The sequence below is a fragment of the Podarcis cretensis genome (assembly GCF_951804945.1).
Source record: "Podarcis cretensis genome assembly, chromosome: 2".
Lineage (NCBI taxonomy): Eukaryota > Metazoa > Chordata > Lepidosauria > Squamata > Lacertidae > Podarcis > Podarcis cretensis.
In genome coordinates this window covers 20,252,685-20,277,880 of record NC_137171.1, presented here as the reverse complement: position 1 = coordinate 20,277,880, position 25,196 = coordinate 20,252,685, and the positions used below count along the sequence as shown (strand labels likewise).

At 45.7% G+C, this 25,196-nt stretch overlaps 1 long non-coding RNA gene across 1 annotated transcript in view; it reads right to left on the bottom strand.

Annotated features, from left to right (window-relative positions):
* Nucleotides 1-24,994, bottom strand: part of LOC307210131 — a 112,259-nt gene extending 87,265 nt beyond the window's left edge. The window contains exon 1 of the long non-coding RNA XR_013835852.1: nucleotides 24,938-24,994. This is a non-coding gene — a long non-coding RNA (uncharacterized lncRNA). The remainder of the gene's footprint in view (nucleotides 1-24,937) is intronic.
* Nucleotides 24,995-25,196: the final 202 nt, after the last annotated feature.

The window sequence follows — 25,196 nt, the reverse complement described above, 5'->3', positions numbered from 1 at the left end:
CTCCTCCCCCACCTTCCTTCCTTGCAAAGCTACCATGGGCACTTAAGCATTGCAATCTTTCAACTAAACTGAAAAGTGTTTTTCCAGAAGGGGTCCAGACCCTCACAAGTGTCCCTATTTTCCAGGGACAGTCCCGGATTTACAGAAGCCATCCTGGTTTCTGATTGGATCCCGGAATGTCCCACTTTTCCATTGGACATCCCTATTTTCATCAGAGTAATGTTGACAGGTTCGGTAGGACATGCCTATTTTCTTTGGAGAAATGTTGGAGGGGATGGAGTTACGCGACTCCTGAGCCAAGCAGACCTTTAGAAGACATCTGATGGCATCCCTGTATAGGGAAGATTTTTTTTTAAAAAAATGTTTTGTGATGCTTTTATATATGTTGGAAGCTGCCCAGAGTGGTTGGGGCAACCCAGTCAGATTATTATGGAATAGGATATTCCTATTTTCATTGGAGAAATGTTGGAGGGTATGAGATATAGACACAGACATTTAATGTGGCTGGGGCAACGCAGTCAGATGGGCAGGGCATTGTTATTATTATTATTATTATTATTATTATTATTATTATTATTATTATTTAGGACACCCCTGTTTTCGTCAGGGAAATGTTGGAGGGTGGGGCATCCCTGTTGTCGCAGTTGCAAAAGTTTCTGTAGCCTATACCTGTTCTGGTTTTCAGCCAATCTTCCCCCTTTGCACAGAAACAATGGGCACATTCTAACTTCTCTGCTGTCTTCATGTGCTTTTCAAGTGGGAACCTAGAGATGACCCACAATCAGCTGGTTGGAAAAGCAGTGATTCATTCATTTCCCAGAGTCCCTCACTTCATGAGCTTAGATCTTAAGGCTCTCATTCTATTTGGCACCCGCCCATTCTCTATTTTAACACGCCCTTTCCTGGTTACGAAAGGAAACGTTGATCAGCTGCCGATTACCCTCTCCTCCTGCTCCAGAACCTCCCAAATAAATGTGTTTGGTGGTCAAGGCTGATGTGGAAGTCCAGGCAGGCATAGACATCTATTCACCCAACTATTCATTCCACAAGAAAAGCAAATTTGGAATGCTTATTACAAGGTTGTTGACTAAGCACCCCAGGGGGCAAGCTCTGTGATTCAGTTACAGTCCAAGAGGTCAGCCCTCACATAACTGGCTCTAGAGTCATTAGCTGAGTCAATGTGAGAGATAAGTAATTTCCTATTTCTATTCACACGAAAAATGACAGTGAAGTGAATAATAATAATAATTTATTTATTTATATCCCGCCCTCCCCAGCTGAAGCCGGGCTCAGAGCGGCTAACAACAGTAAAATGATACCACATTCTAAAATCATTTCATTATAAAATCAATTCAAATCAGATTAATGGCAACCATTGGGCTAGAGTTCCGTGAGGATTGCCAAAGGCCTGGCCAAAGGCCTGGTGGAACAACTCTGTCTTGCAGGCCCTGTGGAAAGATGTCAAGTCCCGCAGGGCCCTAGTCTCTTGCGACAGAGCGTTCCACCAGATTGGAGTCACAGCCAAAAAAGTCCTGTCTCTGGTTGAGGCCAGCCTAACCTCTCTGTGGCCCGGGACCTCCAAGGAGTTTTTGTTTGAAGACCGTAAGGTCCTCTGTGGGGCATACCAGGAGAGGCGGTCCCATAGGTACGAGGGTCCTAGGCCGTATAGGGCTTTAAAGGTTAAAACCAGCACCCTAAACCTGATCCTGTACGCCACCGGGAGCCAGTGCAGCTGGTATAGCACTAGGTGAATGTGATCCCACAGCAAGGACCCTGTAAGGAGTTTCTGGGTCAGTCTCAAGGGCAGCCCAACGTAGAGCGAGTTACAATAATCCAGTCTGGAGGTGACCGTCACATGGATCACAGTGGCTAGGTCAGGGCGAGAGAGGTAAGGAGCCAACTGCTTAGCTTGGCTTTTTTCACTTTTTGGGATGTTCAGTTTGCAGTAAATTCCCCCATTATTATTTTTTAAGCCATTGAACAGCTGATACAGTTGCAAGCAAGTATAAGGTGCAACACAGCAGAGGCTAGTGGGATGAGGTGTTTCAATTTTGTTTCTGATTTATCCATCCATGCTTAAGAAGAGAAGAAGAGTTTGGATTTGATATCCCGCTTTATCACTACCCTAAAGAGTCTTAAAGCGGCTAACAATCTCCTTTCCCTTCCTTCCCCACAACAAACACTCTGTGAGGTGAGTGGGGCTGAGAGACTTCAGAGAAGTGTGACTGGCCCAAGGTCACCCAGCAGCTGCATGTGGAGGAGCGGAGACGCAAACCCGGTTCACCAGATTACGAGTCTACCGCTCCTAACACCACACTGGCTCTCTAAGAGTTTGGTTCTCCACATTTATACATCCGTTTCCATTTTTAAAAAATCCCTCCCAAAATTCACCAGCGTTTGGGAGAATCCTTCCGACTATACACATTTGTTATGCAATTCTGCCTCTCGTATGTTTTCAAAGCAGTTGCCCCCTAATATAATAATGAGTTTGGAGGAAATTTTGATAGTTGGAAGAGGCATTAACTAAGAGTCCTGATTTCATGTCTCAGTACACACTAGTAAAAAAAAGATAAAGGACCCAGATAAAGATAAAGTCCAGTCGCAAATGACTCTGGGGTTGCAGTTCTCATCTCGCTTTACTGGCCGAGGGAGCTGGCATTTGTCCATAGACAGTTTTTCCGGGTCATGTGGCCAGCATGACTAAGCCATTTCTGGTGAAACCAGATCAGCGCACGGAAATGCCGTTTACCTTCCCGCCAGAGTGGTACCTATTTATCTACTTGCACTTTGATGTGCTTTCGAACTGCTAGGTTGGCAGGAGCTGGGACTGAGCAACGGGAGCTCACCCCATTGAGGGGATTCGAACTGCCGACCTTCTGATCGGCAAGTCCTAGGCTCTGTGGTTTAACCCACAGCGCCACCCACGTCCCTCGTGAAATTGCTATGCTGCCTTTATTTACAGGTTAGCCCATGCATTCCCTACTTTGGTAGGAGTACAGTCGTACCTTCCGATCGGCAAGCCCTAGGCTCAGTGGTTTAGACTACAGCAGGGGTCAGCAAACTTTTTCAGCAGGGGGCTGGTCCACTGTCCCTCAGACCTTGTGGGGGGCCAGACTATATTTTGAAAAAAATAAATGAACGAATTCCTATGCCCCACAAATAACCCAGAGATGCATTTTAAATAAAAGCACACATTCTATTCATGTAAAAACACGCTGATTCCCAGACTGTCCGCGGGCCGGATGTAGAAGGCAATTGGGCCGGATCCGGCCCCCAGGCCTTAGTTTGCCTATCCATGGACTACAGCACCAGCCGCATCCCTCTACACACTAGTAAAAAGGTAAAGGTAAAGGTACCCCTGCCCATACGGGCCAGTCTTGACAGACTCTAGGGTTGTGCGCTCATCTCACTCTAGAGGCCGGAAGCCAGCGCTGTCCGCAGACACTTCCGGGTCACATGGCCAGCGTGACAAGCTGCATCTGGCGAGCCAGCGCAGCACACGGAAACGCCGTTTACCTTCCCGCTATAAAGCGGTCCCTATTTATCTACTTCTATTTATCTATTTATCTAGGGACGCAGGTGGCGCTGTGGGTTAAAGCCTCAGCGCCTAGGACTTGCCGATCGAAAGGTCGGCGGTTCGAATCCCTGCGGCGGGGTGCGCTCCCGCTGCTCGGTCCCAGTGCCTGCCAACCTAGCAGTTCGAAAGCACCTCCGGGTGCAAGTAGATAAATAGGGACCGCTTACCAGCGGGAAGGTAAACGGCGTTTCCGTGTGCGGCTCTGGCTCGCCAGAGCAGCGATGTCACGCTGGCCACGTGACCCGGAAGTGTCTCCGGACAGCGCTGGCCCCTGGCCTCTTAAGTGAGATGGGTGCACAACCCCAGAGTCTGTCAAACGTGGTTACAAAACATGGATCCACATGGATCCTCAGGATCTTTGCATTGGGTCAGCCCAAATTCACCATCAGAGCGCATAGCATGTCCATGGCTACAGCCTGATCCCCCCAAATCACGCACCCACTGTTGCCTGGGGCTGCAATGGTGCAAAAACGTGGTTACAAAACATGGATCCACATGGATCCTCAGGATCTTTGCATTGGGTCAGCCCAAATTCACCATCAGAGCACATAGCATGTCCATGGCTACAGCCTGCCCCCAAAAAATCACGCACCCACTGTTGCCTGGGGCTGCAATGGTGTAAAAACGTGGTTACAAAGCATGGATCCACAGGGATTCTCAGGATTTTTGCATTGGGTCACCCCAAATTCACCATCAGATCACATGTCTGTGGCCACAGCATGAAGCACAAAAATGATACATCCACTGTTTCATTCAGAATGTTTTTTCCCTTGTTTTCCTCCTCTAAAAACGATGTGCGTGTTATGGTCAGGTGCGTGTTATAGAGTGAAAAATACGGTAAATTTGTAGATTAGGATCTGTCTGCTCTAAGCTTTTTTGCCCCCCCCCCCCCGGACTGTTTCATCTGCCAACCAACCAGGCCATAAACAAGTTGCACCATAAGGATGAATGTCTCAAAAACAGGTCTAAAGAGCTTGACTCTCTCCCTCGCTTTCTCTTTGGGCCTGCAGATAATTAGAGAGCGGGAGTTAACAACGCATTAGTGAAGAGTGTTTGCCCTCGGGTTAGTTTCTAATGAGTTTTGTCTTTAAATTCATAGTGTCTGTTTTCTCATGTTGTTGAGAATTTCACTTTGTCCTAAAACGGTCTCTGCCTTCCTCACTCATCAAGTTTCCACTTGTCCTTTAGTCTGCAGAGAAGCTGCAGCTCATAAGAGAGGAGAAGGAGGGAGATCAGACCAGAAGTCCATCTAGCCTAGTATTCTGTCACTAACAGTGGGCAGCCATCTGGAGAGGATAGTAGAGACAACCACTCCCTGTTGTTTGCCCCCGGTGTCTCCTTCACAGTTTCCTCACCTCAGATTCCAGGACAGGTTACTTTGCCAGCCTACTCTAGAGGATGGGCAGCCTTATAATAGGATTGATAGACATGCATGGAACACCATAGTGTAGACTTGCAGAGCTCTTCAATCATGGTTCCCCAGATATTTGACGGACTACAACTCCTATCATCCCCTGCCAGGTTAGCCAATAGCAGGGGTGATGGGTGTAGTTGTACAACATATGGGGACCCAAGGTTGAAGCACTTAGTTTCTAAAATGACATGGCAGGACATTAAATACTCCAGCTGGCACTCTTATTCCTTCTCCCACCTGTGTGTTTACTGCTGGCAATTTCTCGGGGCTGAGGAACAGCACATTCTTCTTTTTCCATATATACATTTCACTTTTAATTTGAATGCAGCCTTTCTATATTGCTACACGAAAGGCGGTTTGCAAGCTGAAGAGACAACAAAATAGACAGCAGAGACCACACACCTAATAATCTGATCTAATACAAAAACGTAATAAAAATGTAACTTTAATGTAACCCTAACCCTAACCCTGCCAGCGCACTTCATGTAAGTATGCACATGAATGCGATTCGCTGCTGACCCTTGAGCCACTCCTGTGGTAGCTGAGGGGGCACCCCGATTTCCTTGCTGGAGGTGACCCCTGCCGCCCCGAAAGGGCTGCTGTCTACCTTTGAAGCAGTTAACAGCCGAATGGTTGCCCAGACACTTGTCGCCATCACCTCCCCCAATGCTTGAAGGGTAGTTCGTTAAAGGACTCCGAGGGGCGACGCCTCGTCCGAAACCTACGGAGGCTAGGGCCTAAAGCGCGCCCCCGAGCGGTAACCCCTCGGGGAGCGCCTAGGGATATGCATCTCGGGTGGCTCCCCCTGTTGGTGTTTAACCCTTCCCGGTCAGACCGGATAGTCGGTTAGGGCCAATGCCTAAAGCCAATACCCTTCTTTCCTGTAATCAATAAAGTTGTGGCCATTTTCGCCCATTAACCTAAAACTCTGTATCCGTTGTCTTCATTTATTCCACCTGTGGGGGGGAGGGAATAGCCACACAATGACATGGCAGGACATTAAATACTCCAGCTGGCACTCTTATTCCTTCTCCCACCTGTGTGTTTACTGCTGGCAATTTCTCGGGGCTGAGGAACAGCACATTCTTCTTTTTCCATATATACATTTCACTTTTAATTTGAATGCAGCCTTTCTATATTGCTACACGAAAGGCGGTTTGCAAGCTGAAGAGACAACAAAATAGACAGCAGAGACCACACACCTAATAATCTGATCTAATACAAAAACGTAATAAAAATGTAACTTTAAAATAAACATATATGATAAAGCAATATTCAATAACCCAATAGAATGTAATAGCAAACCGTAAAATACCAGCAAATAATAATTAAACAGTTTTCACTTAACAATTGCAATAAAGAATTACTAAACTACAATCAATAAAAATAATGGCAAGTCAAAATGTGTAAAATACAGTTGCATCCTGGAATCCGTTCCAGAAGTCCATTCGACTTCCAAAATGTTCAGAAATGAAGGCACAGCTTCCGATTGGCTGCAGGAAGCTCCTGCAGCCAATCGGAACCCACATTGGACGTTCAGGTTCCAAAGAACGTTCGCAAACCAGAACACTCACTTCCGGGTTTCTGGCGTTTTGGAGCCAAAACGTTCGAGTTGCAAGGCGTTTGACTTCCAAGGTACAACTGTACCACAAAACATACACATCCATGTAAAAGGTTGTCAAATTGAGAAACAAGGGCACACAACTTACATTCTTCTTATTATTAATAATAAAAATCCCTGAAGTCCTCTCTTCCCAGCTGCTTCTGCTGTTCCTAAAGCTGTGGTCTGGAAAAGTCTCCTAGGGTCGGAGGGTAGGCCAAGGCAGGTTCAAAAGGTCATTGCCTGGTGTCCAGCACAAAGTCTCTCTTCCAGTGCCGGGGTCTGGAACCACAAACTGGTCTCATGGCGGAGTCTTGGCTCACATTTAATCTTGTCAACCTCTTAGAATTGATGTGGACAACCTCCTCTGCTTGATGGGGCTACTTCCTTTCCTCCTGTTTCCTACCAGAGGGTGTTGTAAACAAAATCTGCCCTTATAGAGTCTTTCGTAGGTTCTCCATTGGTAGGAGAAAATAACAGAGGCCAACCAGAGAATATTGAGAAGCAAAGCAGCTAGTAAGCCTGATCTTTATTAAAGCTGTTGCAACAGGGTGCTGCCCTCACACACAGGAGAGCGGAGGAGGACCCAGCACAAAAGTGTGCCCGCCTTTACGTATGTAGACATTTTGAAATTCCCTGCCCTGGAGCTCAAGACCACCCCTTCATACATCATCCATCCATCCATCACAGAAGAGGTGGTCTACAACAGAAATCTGAATGTTGTTGTTTTTCCTGTCTGCCAGGTTATCTGATAATGTCTTATTTGATTGCCTTTTCTGATAGTCTGCCATTCCTTTGAGATGGTAATTACTTAATTCCTGAGACAATGGGAAAGTTCCCTCAGCCCTCCCTCCTTGCAGAGAAACATTTGGTCAGTTTGGGAGTCAAAATGGTTTCAGGACGGTCTTCCTGTGCTGATCCAGACCTGTAGTTTATATATTTATGTACGTGTTTGCTTGGTACATTTATGAACTTTTATTATATATTTATTATATATTTATGTAAAAAGAATTAAGGAATAAATGGGAAGTTGGGTATAAAAGATAATGAAATTTTTAAAACTTTTATTGTAACATGAAATTGTAGTCACAAATTTTTGTCATAATTTTTATCTTAATAACAGATTGTGTAAATTTCATTTTCTTTCCTTTTCCTTCCCCTCTTAAATTGTACCCCCTTTTCAGTATTGTTTCCTTTTTTTGTATATAATAAGCATGGAAATAAAATAATAATAATAATAATAATAATAATAATAATAATAATAATAATAATAATAAAATTATTACAAGGGCCTGCTGAAATCAAACCTAACCCACCTTTTCTGATGATGGCAAAGGGCACTCTGAAGTTGCAGCCCCACCTTTGTCCATGCAGGTGAGGTGAGCCCTACCACATGGAGCTCAGATTCGACTCATCGGCTTGAACGTTTGACTGGAGACTTTTCTTCCCATTGTTTTCTTTTGTTGTAGCAATGCTGCTGACTAAGCACCAGTTTATTCTTTGTTCTGCTTCCCCTCCACCCTTGCAGGCTGCTGGGTCATTGCTGAGCAATCAGTCAGACTTGCTAAAAGCCATTGCCTCCATTCCATGTGGCTTTCCTACTTCCAGATGGGATGAAGAAGGAAGGGGGGAAAAAAAGAAGAAGCTATTTCCAATGTTTATCAAAGGGCCGAGCTACAGTGTGCAAGCAAACCATCATTGTGCTGGGGCTCATGGGATTTGACATCACTGCATCAGTGTGGGGCTCATGGGATTTGACATCACTGCAAATTCACGTCTGGAAGAAAAATCCAGCTAGCGGAGAGAAAAAGGAAAGAAACACACACAAAAGAAACACGCACATCACAGGCTAAGCAATTAGTGTGATGCTTTGAAGCCTCTAAGGATTTTATTGTTTTTTTGTTAATGAGGGGTCAGGAATGGGGCTACAGGGCAAAGCCCTGGGTCTCATCTCTTATGCTACTTTTATGAGCTGCTAGGCTAAGAAGTCAGCAAAAATGCAGAGCAGAGCAATCATATCCAGGCACTGCTGGTCCTGGCTGCTGATCTTTCTTATCAGTTTTGTTAAAGGGATAGCTGTACTGCAAACTTAAGCAGGTTTTCCATCAGCTTAACTTTCACAGCTTGCTTCCCCCCCAGAGAATCCTGGGAATTGTAGTTTAGTGCTAATTATCTGAGAGAGTTGCCTTCAAAGAATCACGACCCCCAAGATTCTAGGGGGAAAGGGAAGTTGCTATTAAATACAATCCCTATGTCGATTTAAGACTACAAAATCCATTATGCACTGCAATGGTGGATGGAAACATGCATTAAAATATGTATAGTGTTATAAAAGATGCTGTTCTCATTTCCTGCTTGGAAATGCTCTCTTTTGAAAGTGGATGGAATAGAATACCTGTTCTCTGGCTATGATTAGTTAAAGGTAAAGGTAAAGGTAAAGGGACCCCTGACCGTTAGGTCCAGTCATGGCTGACTCTGGGGTTGCGCGCTCATCTCGTTTTATTGGCTGAGGGAGCCAGCGTACAGCTTCCAGGCCATGTGGCCAGCATGACTAAGCCGCTTCTGGCGAACCAGAGCAGCACATGGAAACGCCGTTTACCTTCCCACCGGAGTGGTACCTATTTATCTACTTGCACTTTGACGTGCTTTCAAACTGCTAGGTTGGCAGGAGCAGGGACCGAGCAATGGGAGCTCACCCCTTCACGGGGAATCGAACCGCCGACCTTCTGATTGGCAAGTCTTAGGCTCTGTGGTTTAACCCACAGTGCCACCCACGTTTAATAACTAAGAAAGGTCTAGCTCAGAGGTTTTCAACCTTTTTGAGTCCCTGGCTCCCTTGACCAACTACATTCTTTCTGCGGAACCCCTGTGGGGCTCAGGAGTCCAGTTATGTCAGCCCTTGCCTGCAGAGCCGGCAGCCCCTTGTGGAGCGTTCTCTCAGCCTTCTCTCCTCTCCTCTCTCATTGGGAGTTCTCAGGGCAGCCACAGCTGCCACCCCGGTCTCCTGCCCCAAAGAGAGGTGCCTTCTCACACTGCCCCACAGGGGCTTGGGAAGCACCCACTAGCCAGCCCCATAGGCACCATTCACCAAGGGAGCTTGTAGTTAGGGCTACGGCAACAAACAGCTGTTGCAAGCCTTTGGGAGGCAGAGACGCAAGAGGGCATCAGAGGAGGGAGGGAAGGAAAGAGGGACAGAGGCCAGTGTTGCCCGGGGCACCCCTGACTATCATTCAAGTCACCCCAGGGTGCCATGGCACACTGGTTAAAAACCACTGGTCTATCTAATACAGCATGGTTTGGGTGTGTTCAGGGTTGCATGCAAACCTGGACCTCAAATCCTTTCGTCTGAGAACATCTGCAGGCACTTATTGGCATGTTTTCACCAGTGCTAAAAAGAGGGAGGGAGGCTTGTGCAGAATGCCATTCCCTCGTTGCCCAAAGAAACCCTAGCTATAACCACTATTTCCAGCAACCCAATTTTACCCCTTTCTATTTTGCAAAGAGGGACGCAGGTGGCGCTGTGGGTTAAAGCCTCAGCGCCTAGGACTTGCCGATCGAAAGGTCGGCGGTTCGAATCCCTGCGGTGGGATGCGCTCCCGCTGCTCGGTCCCAGCGCCTGCCAACCTAGCAGTTTGAAAGCACCTCCGGGTGCAAGTAGATAAATAGGGACCGCTTACCAGCGGGAAGGTAAACGGCGTTTCCGTGTGCAGCTCTGGCTCGCCAGAGCAGCGATGTCACGCTGGCCACGTGACCCGGAAGTGTCTCCGGACAGCGCTGGCCCCTGGCCTCTTAAGTGAGATGGGCGCACAACCCCAGAGTCTGTCAAGACTGGCCCGTACGGGCAGGGGTACCTTTACCTTTACTTTACCTTTATTTTGCAAAGTGCCCTGGAATCTGCTTTGACTTATTTAAATGTTAAATCAATATATTCACCTAAGTTAAACGATTCCACCCTCCCCTCCCCCTGCAATAACCTGTGATTTTTGCTAAACCAAGAAGAAGGGATTTAATTTGAGTCAGGACTCAACAGGATGTGTAGCACCAGAACCTGTTTAGCATGCCATGGCTCTGTCGCCGAACAGGAGCCAGAGCCTTGACTGTCTTTCACGGCCGTCCTCCAAAAACAGTCTGCGTGTATTCTTAGTAACAAAACATGAATAGCTCTTTACAAAGCTTAATCTGCCTTTAAGGGAGAAGTAGTCATATCTGCATCCACCCATTGGCAGCAGCTATATGTACACACACACACACACACTCGTATTCAGTAAAGTTTAGCACATCGAACATCTGCAGTCTTTAGTGGACCTTTGATTTGATTGTGGCACACCTGTTATGTTCTTAAGAACAGAGCAGGTACACACCCAAATTGCTCCCAGCGTAAATGAGTCTGAATATATGTTGCGCTTGAGCATGCCAAAGGATGAGGCAAATATATACCAGGGGACCTGCAACATGAAGTTCTGCTTTTCAGGATTCCAGCCACTTCGATTCCACCCATAGGCACCAACTCCTAGGAGCTAAGGTCCCTTAGACCTCCCAATAAAATATTTGAGGGGGCTAGGCTCCTCTAAAATTGATAGGCATTGCCATTAAAATTGTGTGCATGTGCCACATCATGTGATCGATTATGTGGGGCAAACCTTAAAGGTAAAGGGACCCCTGACTATTAGGTCCAGTCGCGACCGACTCTGGGGTTGCGGTGCTCATCTCGCTTTATTGGCTGAGGGAGCCGGCGTACAGCTTCCGGGTCATGTGGCCAGCATGACTAAGCCGCTTCTGGAGAAACCAGAGCAGCACACGGAAACGCCGTTTATCTTCCTGCCGGAGCGGTACCTATTTATCTACTTGCACTTTGACGTGCTTTCGAACTGCTAGGTTGGCAGGAGCAGGGATTGAGCAACGGGAGCTCACCCCGTCCCGGGGATTTGAACCGCCGACCTTCTGATCGGCAAGTCCTAGGCTCTGTGGTTTAACCCACAGCGCCACCCATGTCCCGGGGCAAAGCTGAACCCCTCCATATTTTATTAAAGTTGGCACCCCTGATTCCACCTCCCCTTGATTCCACTCTTCTCTATTGCCAGTGCTTCCCCATAGTTTGTGCTATTTCCAAAAGGACCAAAACAGTCTCTGTCTCTGTCTCTGTCTCTGTCTCTGTCTCTGTCTCTCTCTCTCTCTCCGCCCCCTCTCTCTCGTGCCCTGGCAATTTAAATACAGTGGTACCTCGGGTTACATACGCTTCAGTTTACAGACTCCGCTAACCCAGAAATAGTGCTTCAGGTTAAGAACTTTGCTTCAGGATGAGAACAGAAATCGTGCTCCAGCGGTGCGGCGGCAGCAGGAGGCCCCATTAGCTAAAGTGGTGCTTCAGGTTAAGAACAGTTTCAGGTTAAGTACGGACCTCCGGAACGAATTAAGTACTTAACCCGAGGTACCACTGTACTGACATTCTGAGCACACCTGAAGTAGAGTATACACTTGCACTGGTGGCAGGGCACATATTTTGGGGTGCAATTCAATCACATACAGGCAAATTCCTGTTGCACAATTAAAGTGGATTTGGAACTCTAGCAGAGCGACCCTTTTTCACCCAAAGATTGGACTTGTTGCGAGAAGGGAAGTGACAGAAAAATGGAAAGTTTTAGGATAACACTTGCTCTGCTGCAATGTAGCCTCTAATCTCCCTGAAAACAGTTCAGGATCAATGCTAACTAAACTGGTTGTCTGGAACCATCCTGACTTTGGAGTAAGCCCCATTGAACACAGCAGGACTTGGTGTTTAGTAAACATGCTTAGGATCATAGAATCGTAGAATCGGATCACAGTCTATGTCACGTAGAGGAGGAAATGACCATGTATTTGAATAGTAATCCCACCTGAATGCAGTTCTTTGCTTTTACTCTTCCCATTCCTCAAGCAAAAAACCCCCATTTATCCTCCATAACAATGTGTAATGGGGTTTCTGCTGCAGAAACAGCCAGGGCAGAATTAAGGGACATTCAACACGTTGAAAAATAGGGTTTGCTAAAGAGAGGAAAAGCAAAGCTTGATTGGGAAACAGCACAACATGTGTTCTGTAGCTCCGCTTTTAGGACAGCAATAAAGACAAATGCAAAGTTATGGGATGGGAAGGCTAAATGCGGCATAATAGCTCCATTTATTTTCCTTTCACCCTGTACACATTAAATGTTGGCACCTAGAGCTGACAGCTAAACAAACTGTGCTCTCTTTTAGAGAGGACTCGGAACAGCATCGCACGTTGTCAGCTCTGCGGGCCAAAAAATAACAAACACAGATGTACGAGACAGAGAGAGAAGAGGTGGGTGGGGGGACGGCCTCTGAAATCGAGAATGAGAGAAAGAGAGAGTCAGGGGGGCTGGGTGTGTCGTGCTGAAATATAGGCATTCCACCTCATTTATTAAAGCGGGTCTAGCTCGGTTGCTGTAAGGCAGTGGTGGTCATCGATATACACAAGGAAAAGCCAGCAAATACATTTCGAGGGCTTGTTCACAAACTCCAGCCTGAGAGGTTACTGTCGTAACCTTTGTCTGCACTGACAAAACAAACAAACTAGGAGTCGGGTTCCAGGGTCTCAGAAGTTGCGTGGGGACCCTGTGGTGTGGGTGCTGAGCACCCACAACATTTTTTGTGTGTGGGTGCTTGGTATCTATCTATCTATCTATCTATCTATCTATCTATCTATCTATCATCTATCGTAAAGGTAAAGGGACCCCTGACTATTAGGTCCAGTCGTGACTGACTCGGGGGTTGCGGCACTCATCTCGCTTTATTGGCTGAGGGAGCCGGTGTACAGCTTCCGGGTCATATGGCCAGCATGACTAAGCCACTTCTGGCGAACCAGAGCAGCACACGGAAACGCCGTTTACCTTCCCACCAGAGCGGTACCTATTTATCTACTTGCACTTTGACGTGCTTTCGAACTGCTAGGTTGGCAGGAGCAGGGACCGAGCAACGGGAGCTCACCCCGTTGCGGGGATTCGAACCGCCGACCTTCTGATCGGCTAGTCCTAGGCTCTGTAGTTTAACCCACAGTGCCACCTGCGTCTCTATCTATCTATATCTGTCTATCTGTCTATCTATCTATCTATCTATCTATCTATCTATCTATCTATCATCTATCTATCTATCTATCATCTATCTATCTATCTATCTATCTATCATCTATCTATCTATCTATCTATCTATCTATCTATCTATCATCTCTCTCTCTCTCTCTATCATCTATCTATCATCTATCTATCTATCTATCTATCTATCTATCTATCTATCATCATCTATCTATCTATCTATATCTATCTATCTATCATCTATCTATTTATCTATCTATCTATCTATCTATCTATCTATCATCTATCTATCTATCTATCATCTATCTATCTATCTATCTATCATCTATCTCTATCTATCTATCTATCTATCTATCTATCTATCTATCTATCTATCTCTCTACCTAGAAAAAGAGGTGCCAGAACTCACCATGAACGCCTCCTTTGTTCTTGTATAATGGCAATGGTCCCCACCTGAGAAGTGTCGGAACTGAGTTCCAGTGACTTCCTGCTGAAAAAAAGCCATAGTGCTTGGCCACCCAGAGCCCCCGATGGTTGGAGCCCCTGCCAACTACATCTGAACCATTAAGGAAATGAAAGCCACCCATAGACTATTGACCAGAAATTTGCCAAGTAATGGAATGGTCAGCCAGAGGCCTGAGCTACCTATACCACCTTGAAGTCTGGATAAAACATGCACTAAACCTTTGTTGTTGCACAAATACAGTTGCAAGAGAAATGTAAACTAAGCCATGGTGAGCTTGTAGGAAAGTCTGGAATAGAACTTAGCTTTTCTGGCTCCCAGGAGCCATCTCCATATGTTCTTAATCAGAAATTATTTCAGTACAAAAGCACTAGTTAAAAATTATGTGAGGTCTCAAATAGAGCTAAGAAAAATGATGTTAATTAGGAAATCATTGTGGCACAGTTATTTATCCCCAAGTATAAATGCAATTAAAATTTTAATCCCCACCCTGCTATATTTGCAACACATAACAAATCACAAGTTGTCCCTTTTTATAATTTACCACCCAGAAGATTCTAAATATTTTACTTAGACCATGCTGAGTCGGAGGTTTCATTTATTTTTTAAATGTATCCTGCCTCTTTCTGGGGGAAAAAGAAAACTAGAAAGAGGGAGGCAGAAAGGAAGGGTTATCTTAACTTCTGAATATGTGTCATCTGGCCCTGATCCTACCTATGTTTACTCAGAAGAGTGGGCAGTAGCCAGTGGAGTCATTCTGCAAGGAGTTAGTCTTCAGACCAGCCCTCTGCTAGGAAGCAGGACAGCTTCTTAACATGGTGATGTCAGACCTTGATGGAAGGTTTAGGTTACAGGCTCTGCTGAGCTCACAACTCTTGCCTGGATAATACCCACATCAAGGGTGGTGTTTGCTTGCTGAGACCCCAGCTTCTTAGAAGGAAGTTAGCAGCCAATTCACTGCTGGAAGGCGGGTGGTGACTTGCAGCGGGGCCGGAGATAGTTTAATTGGAGACAACATGTCTCTCATATGTCACTGGACTTTTTAAGACACATGAGGCTGAGGCCAAAAGCAGCAGAAGAGATCCTATGTATTCTGTTAGAGTGCAGAGCAAGTGTTTCACATGTTCTTGGGAATCTTAGGAATAATAATTAGCAGCATTTCTCCCATGCCTACTCAGGCATTGAAGATATTCTCCATGCCAGCTGTTTTCCTGGGGACGTGTCTCTTGACATAATGGGAACAGCTGGTGAAGTCAGAAGCTTATCCACAGAGAACTCCCCAACTAGGGCTCCCCTTCCAGGTTGCATGCTGGGAAAGTCAGCGGTGTTCCATGATGGGCGGGGGGGGGGGCTAATTTCCTAGCAATGCTCCTCATAATACCAAGACATAAACAACAAGGAGCAAAGTGCATTCTCTACCCATTAGAAGATAAAGTTGTACAGTGGTACCTCAGGTTACATATAATTCAGGTTACATACGCTTCAGGATACAGACTCCACTAACCCGGAAATAGTGCTTCAGGTTAAGAACTTTGCTTCAGGATGGGAACAGAACTTGTGCTCCAGCGGCGCGGCGGCAGCAAGAGGCCCCATTAGCTAAAGGGTGCTTCAGGTTAAGAACAGTTTCAGGTTAAGAACGGACCTCCGGAATGAATTAAGTACTTAACCTGAGGTACCACTGTATGTGGATGCTTCCAGATGAATGTTTGTTGTGGAATCAGTGCTACTCATACACATGAGTTTTTCACACCCATCATCAAAATGCCAGCCCACTACTGTGCTATAAGATCCACTATCCTGTAACATTACATATGGTATGTACAGTAGTTTAAGGTTTTTTTAAATATTATTTTTGCTGAAAAATGTGTGAGATTACGATATTGTATTTATTTGCATTACCTAGAGCCTGTACTACTGATGAAGCCTAGGATGGCGAAATAAGGCTAATATTCCGGAAATCCTTGTCTTAGACTCTGTGAAAAGATTCTGTGGAACTTTAACAACCCTTCATGTGGATTATTGGACTCTATAAACAGACAGGTGGAATAGATACTTATACATGTATGGACCTTATGCATGAACTGACTAGAAAATGAACTGGGCCTTCTGCTTTTTTCGTTGAACTTTATGAGACTTCCGTTGAAATCTACAATCTGGTACAATGACTAGTATACCTTATTTATTCAGAAGTACAGCTGGTTATGTCTTGTGTGTTTCTTGAGTATGTTTCACGTAATCATAGGTTTGTTGTTGTTTTGCTGATGTGCCTGAACAGCATGGAGCATGCAGTGGCAAGGGATGACATTTCAGGTACAGCACGCATGCTTTGGGAGATGCACGCTTGACTCCTGCCTGAATGCTCTCTGGCAGTGAAAGCAGCTCTTCAATGGAGCTGTAACAAAACTGATTCTGTGAGGATGCTTTTGGATTTTTTATTTTTTAATAAACAGTATCCTCCCCTGTAGTCCACATGTGTGGAGAGATGGTTGCTTGTCAGGAGATGTGGGCATTTTGCACTCGCTAGCTTTGTTTTTGCAGTTGTCTGCTGTTCACGGAGCCTCCCCGCACCCCTCTGTACGGTCACATTGTCTGATCGTGCGCAGACAACTGTCTAGACTCCGCAAGGGGAAAAAATATTAATGCATCTGCTACACCGTAGTGAGTCTCACAGGGGGACACAGAGCGCAGGCAGAGATGCATGAAGGCACGGCGTGGAAAAGATGTGCGAAACCCAACAGCTGCGGAGGAACATGCCGGTGGCCAGGCAAGAATAACAGTGCAGCTAGTTAATAATCAGGCCTTGACTTATCCATTAGTCTTTGCTAAGCCGCATTTTTTAGTCAAAGCTTACCTCAGGTATTCCATTTCTGATGATTCACTGTTGGCAAAGAGTCAACAGTGGCAGGGGGTTTTCCCAACGGAGAACCGTTGGGATGTCAAGAGTATCCTATAACATCTGTCCTTTTTCTGTGGTGTTCTGTGGAGGAGCTATGTTTTGTGCTGTGTTGGGAAAAAAGTAGAAAAACTAAGCTGGAATCTGATGCAAGGGCATTGTTACAGGGGCCTAAGCTCTCAGTCTTTGGCACCAGGTCTCCTGCAATTTCCCCTTCCTTCCTTCCTTCCTTCCTTCCTTCCTTTTTCCCTAGCATAGAAAGCTACACTGCAAAGTGCAGTCCTGAGCAGACATTCACCATATTTCATACAAATTGTTTCACAGCCTGCATAACAACACCTCACAGTGGTCTCGCTGTGGTGACACGCAGGCCACAACCAATTTGGCACCAATCTGGGCATGCGCAGAGTAAGACCTGTATGTGGGGCAAATTTCATTAGCTTAGCGGGTAGCGCTGTGGTCTAAACCATTGAGCCTCTTGGGCTTGCCAATCAGAAGGTTGGCGGTTCGAATCCCTGCGACGGGGTGAGCTCCCGTTGCTCTGTCCCAGCTCCTGCCAACCTAGCAGTTCAAAAGCATACCAGTGCAAGTAGATGAATGCATACTGCTGTGGTGGGAAGGTAAATGGCATTTCCGTGCACTCTGGTTTCTGTCACAGTGTTCCATTGTGCCAGAAGCGGTTTAGTCATGCTGGTCGCATGACCTGGAAAGCTGTTTGTGGACAAACACCGGCTCCCTTGGCCTGAAAAGCGAGATGAGTGCCGCAAGCCCATACAGTGGAACCTTGAGTTGTGGGCGTAATCCATCCCAGAGGCATATCCAGAACTCAAAGCGTTCACATCCAGAAGCAATGCGTCTGCACACGTGTGCAGCGTGATTTAGCGCTTCTGTGCATGCGCGAGTGGCGGAACCCGGAAGTAACGTTAAGTGCTTCCGGGTTGTCGTGGGACGCAACTTGAAAGATGTAACCTGAAGCGGACGCAACATGAGGTATGACTGTAGTCGCCTTTGACTGGACTTAACCACCCAGGGGTCCTTTTACCTTAAATGACTATTAAACCAGTTTTCAATTCTACCAATTTTCTAGTGCATAAACAGCACATGTTTTTCATCTCTCTCTCTCCTCCAGGTGAAAGAAGCCTCCCACACCATCTAGAAAATGCTTTGGTCACTGATACTATAAAATAAACCCCAAATGTATCCAAACTGTTGCAGTGGGATTAGTCAGATGACCTTCTTAAAACTCCTGACAAGCTCTGTATACTCTTAATCCATGCAGATAAACAGTTCTGGCACCGATTAGATAGCAGTGCCGCTTCCACGAAGAAACGCCCCCCGATCTGGTTTGCCTGTTGGCTTTAGGCCTTGATGAGTCAGCAAGAAAGAACACAGCTCGTCTTTATTCACATGTATTCCCACCCCTTCTGTTTTTGCATGCATTGACCTTCTGCACCTTTGGAGTCACAAGATTTATTGCACACTCACATTGCAGCGTTTGGGCGTGTCTGTTTTCTGGCATCCTTCATTCCTTTCACATAGGGGGAGTCTGGATTTCTGTGACCAGAGAATCTGAATTTTTGGTTTATTTGTGCCATATAAAGTGTTTTTATTTAGTAAAATAAAACAAGGTTTTTAAAAAACCTGATTTTTCATTTTTATTGAACTACTTGAACACTGGATGTGACCTTGCTTGGGGGCTGCATATGAGTTGTGAGCCGTGAAGTCTCCACTTGGGTATAAAGCCTTTAAGAGTGTTTCTAGCATGATGGTCTAGGGACGTGGGTGGCGCTGTGGGTTAAACCACAGAGCCTAGGACTTGCCTATCAGAAGGTCAGCGGTTCGAATCCCCGCAGTGGGGTGAGCTCCCGTTGCTCGGTCCCTGCTCCTGCCAACCTAGCAGTTCGAAAGCACATCAAAGTGCAAGTAGATAAATAGGTGGGAAGGTAAACGGCGTTCAGTGCGCTGTTCTGGTTCGCTAGAAGCAGCTTAGTCATGCTGGCCACATGACCCGGAAGCTGTACGCCTACTCCCTCGGCCAGTAAAGCGAGATGAGCGCCGCAACCCCAGAGTCGGTCACGACTGGACCTAATGGTCAGGGATACCTTTACCTTTACTTTAGCATGATGGTAATGAGCCAGCAGTGGAAAGTGGGAAATGGGGACTGCTGAAAGTAGAAGCTGGGATTGGGGTACACCAGGTCGCCATGTGCCCCACCTTATAGAGGACAATCCTCTGTTTGAAGATGCCCTCTATTTGAAGGTCTGTCCAGTCCAAGTCCAGATTTTACCTTTAATCTGGATGGTGCTGGTATAGCTCAGTTGGTAGAGCATGAGATCTCAGAGTTGTGGGCTCAAGCCCCACCTTGGGCAAAAGATTCCTGCATTGCAGGTGGTTGGTTCTATGATTCCTTCAAGCCAGACCAGGAAGGGTCTTGAAGTTGCCCATTGACGGTTAGCACATGAATGAACAGCAGACTGAATGGGTGCACAAGTCATCTAGTCAAAGTCTTTCAGTTAAGCTGAGATGTGCAATATTTCCACTGCAATGATAGATATCAAGGTTATTTCTACCTTTGCAGTTGTACATGAAAATTAGCGTACAGTCATACCTTGTGTTGCGTCTGCTTCATGTTGCGTCTTTTCGCGTTACATCCTGCGGCAACCTGGAATGGGTTACTTCCGGGTTTCACCGCTCACGCATGCGCAAAGCGCTAAATCGCGCCATGCACCCGTGCAGACGCAGCGCTTCAAGTTGCGGGCATTTCACGTTATGGACAGGCCTCTGGAACAGGGTCCCATCTAACACGAGGTACCACTGTAGGCAGATTTCATGTAAATCACGGTCCTCCTTTTGGGAGATACATTAAGTGGCTACTGTAGGGAAGTGTAGGATAGTACTGTTTGGTCATGGCAGCAGTAGTGTGGGAATGCAGAGATGGATCTTCAACCAAGGAACAATTTCAAATTTCATTGGTAATTTCCCTTAGCAAGCTGTTAAACAGCAATATGTTTGACTTGATCTCCATCCTCTGGTTCTCTCCTGCATCTCTCTGCTCTGGATACTTCCCCCTGTCCTCTCCTCACCTGGGCTGATTGGCTGCCCACTGGCTCAGCAGCTCATCACACGGTAGCTCACAGTGCCACCTGTCTGTGGCCAAGCAAACTGCAGCGTGGCGACATCCTTATGATTTTTTTATATATATTAGAGAGACATTGGCAAGGAAGTGTTGCTATTCTTACAGGTATGCCAATGTTATTTAAAAAAAAATCCTTATTGTTTGCTTCTCTCCTTTTATTGCCATCTCTACTGGAAAAAAGAGAAAAGATTATGCTGCTTTTCCATTTGACACATCTTCCCTACTGCGAGCCTTCTTCCCCGCCCTTCTCTTTGGTTTCTATTCCTTTGTTCTTTGAAATAAAAGATTAAAAATTAACCCCAGTAGTCTTTAGAGCTGAATATGGAATATTGTATTATTATACCCTAAAAATAAAAAATAAAAATTGATACAGCAAGAAAAAAGAAAAAACACAAATACCAAATTACACACAGGAATAACCATAGACACATAATTTTCTTAACAAACAAAAAAACATATATTGGTCTTAACACTAAAGACCCAACCTCCCATCTATTCCATATTTCAATTTCATATTAAAGATAAAGGTAAAGGTACCCCTGCCCGTACGGGCCAGTCTTGACAGACTCTGGGGTTGTGCGCCCATCTCACTTAAGAGGCCAGGGGCCAGCGCTGTCCGGAGACACTTCCGGGTCACGTGGCCAGTGTGACATCGCTGCTCTGGCCAGAGCCAGAGCCAGAGCCGCACACGGAAACGCCGTTTACCTTCCCGCTGGTAAGCGGTCCCTATTTATCTACTTGCACCCGGAGGTGCTTTCGAACTGCTAGGTTGGCAGGCGCTGGGACCGAGCAGCGGGAGCGCACCCCGCCGCAGGGATTCGAACCGCCGACCTTTCGATCGGCAAGCCCTAGGCGCTGAGGCTTTAACCCACAGCGCCACCTGCGTCCCTTAATTTCATATTACTTATTGCCAATACACACTTTTATAATAATTAAACTTTTTCTTAATATATCTGATTTCTTATATCTACCTTGCAACTATTACTGAAGTTCCTCGAATGCTGCAACAGAATTTAAACTACTATATTTATTTTTCAAATATTCTTTGAAAACCTCCCATTTTGAAACAAATTGCTGTTTTGATTTATTCTTTATTTTTTCTGATAGACCGTCTAATTTGGCATATTCTGTCAGCTTTTGGATCCAATCTTTTATTATACCCATTTTATTGGAACAAAGGGCAATTTGAGTTTCAACAGATTGCTGTTGGCTGTGATTCAGCAGTAAAGAGCTAGGTTTTGTGAGGAAAGCACCAGGGCAGAAAAAGAAAAGTGCTCAGATAGAGAGCTTTAAAGTGCTGTTCTATGCCTAGAAGCAAAGATAAAGGTGGATGAGCCCATCTGTGCAAGCCACATTCTACGATTGCACTATATTTGCAGCTTCTAGCTGCTGCATCAAGCATTAAATGACACACTCGTGATGAAATCTTTGCTTTCCAAAGTTCATATGAAATTTGAACTATTGACCACATATATCCACACACTGAGGATGCTGTATGTCACCCGTGTTATGCAATGCAGTAATAACTGGAAATTCCCTAGAATTACTGCATCGGACAGATCCATCAATCTTTGGAAATATCCAAGGATTTCAACAGTCTCTGCACCGTTGTAGCTTATTCAGTTCCTCAACTAAAGCAGTTAGAAACCGGAATCACCACCGGTCGATTTTCTTGAATTTCTGTCTAAGGCTTAGAAAATGCTTTGAATTTAGAGGACCTTTCTGATGAGAGAAAACTCTAGATTTTATTTAGACACAATATGTCCTTAAAATGACAAAGCCTCTGGGTAAGACCTTTAATGGCAGCAAAACTGTTTATAGCCACCAAATGGGGCAAAAATTGTTACAGCCACCAATATATCTTTTCATTCTGGCCTTCAGAACTTCTTGAGGTTGTCACCAGATTTGATCTGTGGAGCAGTCTATGGAATTGTTCCCTTGTTGCTGTTTTAGGATTGAAGACGATTTTACGGTTTTCTTTTTGTCTGTTATGAACTGTGTGATTGCTGAATCACTCTGGGAATTTTTTTTTAAAAATTAAGGCTCGTCTATAAATGCATTTAATAAATAGAAATAAATAAAATATCTAGCATCCCAACATTAAAGGAATGGATTAATAGTTATATTTCATTCAGTGGTAAAGCTAACAGAATTTGTTTATGTGAAAGTAGACAATAACCGCTCACACCTCTGACTGTGGGCGCCATTTGCGAACCAGCGCACAGCACCTCCGATGCCCCTTGTGACATGCCAGGTTTGTTGGAGCTGGCCTGCCTTCCCAGTGCCACAGGCCATTGGGGTTCCCGCCAAACCCCCATTCAAATGAGCCAATCCGTGGCACCGCTGGGGGCAAGGCCAGGTGAGAGGACCGAAAATGAGTCGGCTTCACTCCGCTCCGCTCCAGGGATTTATAAGCAAGGCAGAGAAACAAAAAGTTGCACAACTATGCATGCCATTTACCTCGTGTTGCGTAACTTCCAGGTTATGGAATCTTCAGGTTACGGCCGCAGCAAACCCAGAAGTGTATACTTCCAGGTTTTGCCGCATGCGCAGAAGCGCTCTGCGCATCATGCACATGCACAGAAGCACTCTGCATGCCGCGTGTGCGCATAGAAGCACTCTATCACGCCAAACACATGCACAGAAGCAGCGCCTCTAGTTACGGATTTTTCTGGGTGCACACAGCACCCCAGAATGGATTAAATCCGTAACCAGAGGTACCAATGTATTTAGCATATGAAACAGCTCTGTAATGTGGATATTTATAAAATAAGTTGAGCTTTCGCCCTCCTAGTATGATCTGGTTGCTAACATAATGAGTCATCTATATATCTAATTGTCTACATGCAAATTGAGTAGGTAGACCCATTCGTGTTAACTTCCTTTATGACTATTACCCAATATAGTTATATACTGTGCATTATATATAGTTACAGGTATCACCATGCTATTACATTAGCCTATGGTGTGCCTACAGATTTAGAATATTGCGGTCAGCTGGATGACCGTCTCAACATGGATGTTGAGGATTTAGAAGAGATAATGGAAAAGGATGACAAAAATGATTAAGGGATTGGAGCATCTTCCCTTTGGGAACTGCAACAGTTTTGAATCGGAATAAAAAACTGTGTCAGCCAAGGAAGAAAGAAGGAGTAATGGGGAAATTTACAGCTTCATGCTATATTATCTTGCATTCAGTATCCTTAGATTCTATACGAGAATCCTTAGATTCTATACGAGAGAGAGAAAAAGGAGATGCAGGAATGTTTTTTTTGGCTACAGCCTTGCATCTCCTATTAAATTTAATTCATCAGCTTTGGAATGTGCAAGTTCATACTACGAAGTGCTTATTGGTAGCATAAGACTGGGAGGGGTCTGTACAAAGACAGTTAACAGAGCCAGATGTACTGCTGTATTAATATGTATTAAGATTCCCTTTATAGTTCTGGTAAAGTTGCCAAGTACTTCTTTTCTTTAGGAGATTGGCTGATAGGTCTCAATAGTTGGATCTTCATCAGGTCATCTGAATATTCTGTCATCATGCAAGCTATTTCTCCCACAGCAGAAATCAAAGGCAAAGGACCCCTGGATAGTTAAGTCCAGTCAAAGGCGACTATGGGGTTGCGGTGCTCATCTCGCTTTCAGGCCGAGGGAGTCAGTGTTTGTCCACAGACAGCTTTCCAGGTCACGTGGCCAACATGACTAAACTGCTTCTGCTGAAACTGGACACCGTGATGGAAACCAGAGTGCACGGAAATGCCGTTTACCTTCCCACTGCAGTGGTACCTATTTATCTACTTGCACTGGCATGCTTTCAAACTGCTAGGTTGGCAGGAACTGGGACAGAGCAATGGGAGCTCACTCCATTGCGGGGATTCAAACTGTTGACCTTTTGATTGGCAAGCCCAAGAGACCGCAGCGCCACCCATGTTCTGGAACACAGCTGGCTGGTGGGAATTTAGCTCAATGGGAGCAATGGGAACCATTCCCCACTGTACCCTTGGCTCTGTTCTCCGGGAGCACAGGATCTCGCCCACAAACTGGCACCCCTTCCGATATCAAAGGAGCACAGCATGAGTGACTTCAGATCATTTAGTCAAGTATTGGAGTGTCCTTGTAAAGTAGTCAGGGAGCAGCAGAGTGAGACCACTGCTTCCCGACAAATGGAGTTTTATTGAGAATGAATAACAAAACAGCAATTTGATAGGTAACTGCAAAGGCTGTCCTAGAGATCGAAGGGAAATCTGGAGAAATGTGGAGTGAGGCAGCTGCTAGCCATAGAGGCCGCTTGGTGGATTGTTTCCAGGGAAGAAGAAGGGGAGAATTGATGCTGAAATTAAAAGCTGATCAAGGTGATTGTTGGGGGGCGGTGGTGGCGAGCTGTACCTTTCCTTCTATATGCTGTGTCCACACAGCAGAGGGTCTGAGGATCCTTCGTATCAGAGTAAAGAAAAAGAAGATAATCAACCAATCAACCAAACCCATTGGTTTCTGAGAGTATTATCAAGTGCAGCTCATTGGAAGTGGGAATGCAAAATGTAGCACTCAGAGCCAGGGGTGTAAAGTCAGTCTGGCTGAGTTGATCCTGGCAAGAGCTTTCCAGAATCAGTTTGGGGGTTCAGAGATGCAAGAACAGGTACCCAGCCAGAAAGTCCAAAAATTTAGGCCGAGTGTGTGCCAGCAAACAAAGGACACGTGGGGGAAACTTGGGGGAAAGAGAGTAGTGGACGCCTCAAGGGAGACTCTGAGCTCAGGAGTTCTGTGTCTACAGTGGTACCTCGGGTTACATACGCTTCAGGTTACATATGCTTCAGGTTACAGACTCCGCTAACCCAAAAATAGTGCTTCAGGTTAAGAACTTTGCTTCAGGATGAGAACAGAAATTGTGCTCCGGTGGCGCGGCGGCAGCAGGAGGCCCCATTAGCTAAAGTGGTGCTTCAGGTTAAGAACGGACCTCTAGAACGAATTAAGTACTTAACCCGAGGTACCACTGTATTGAGGGACGCAGGTGGCGCTGTGGGTAAAACC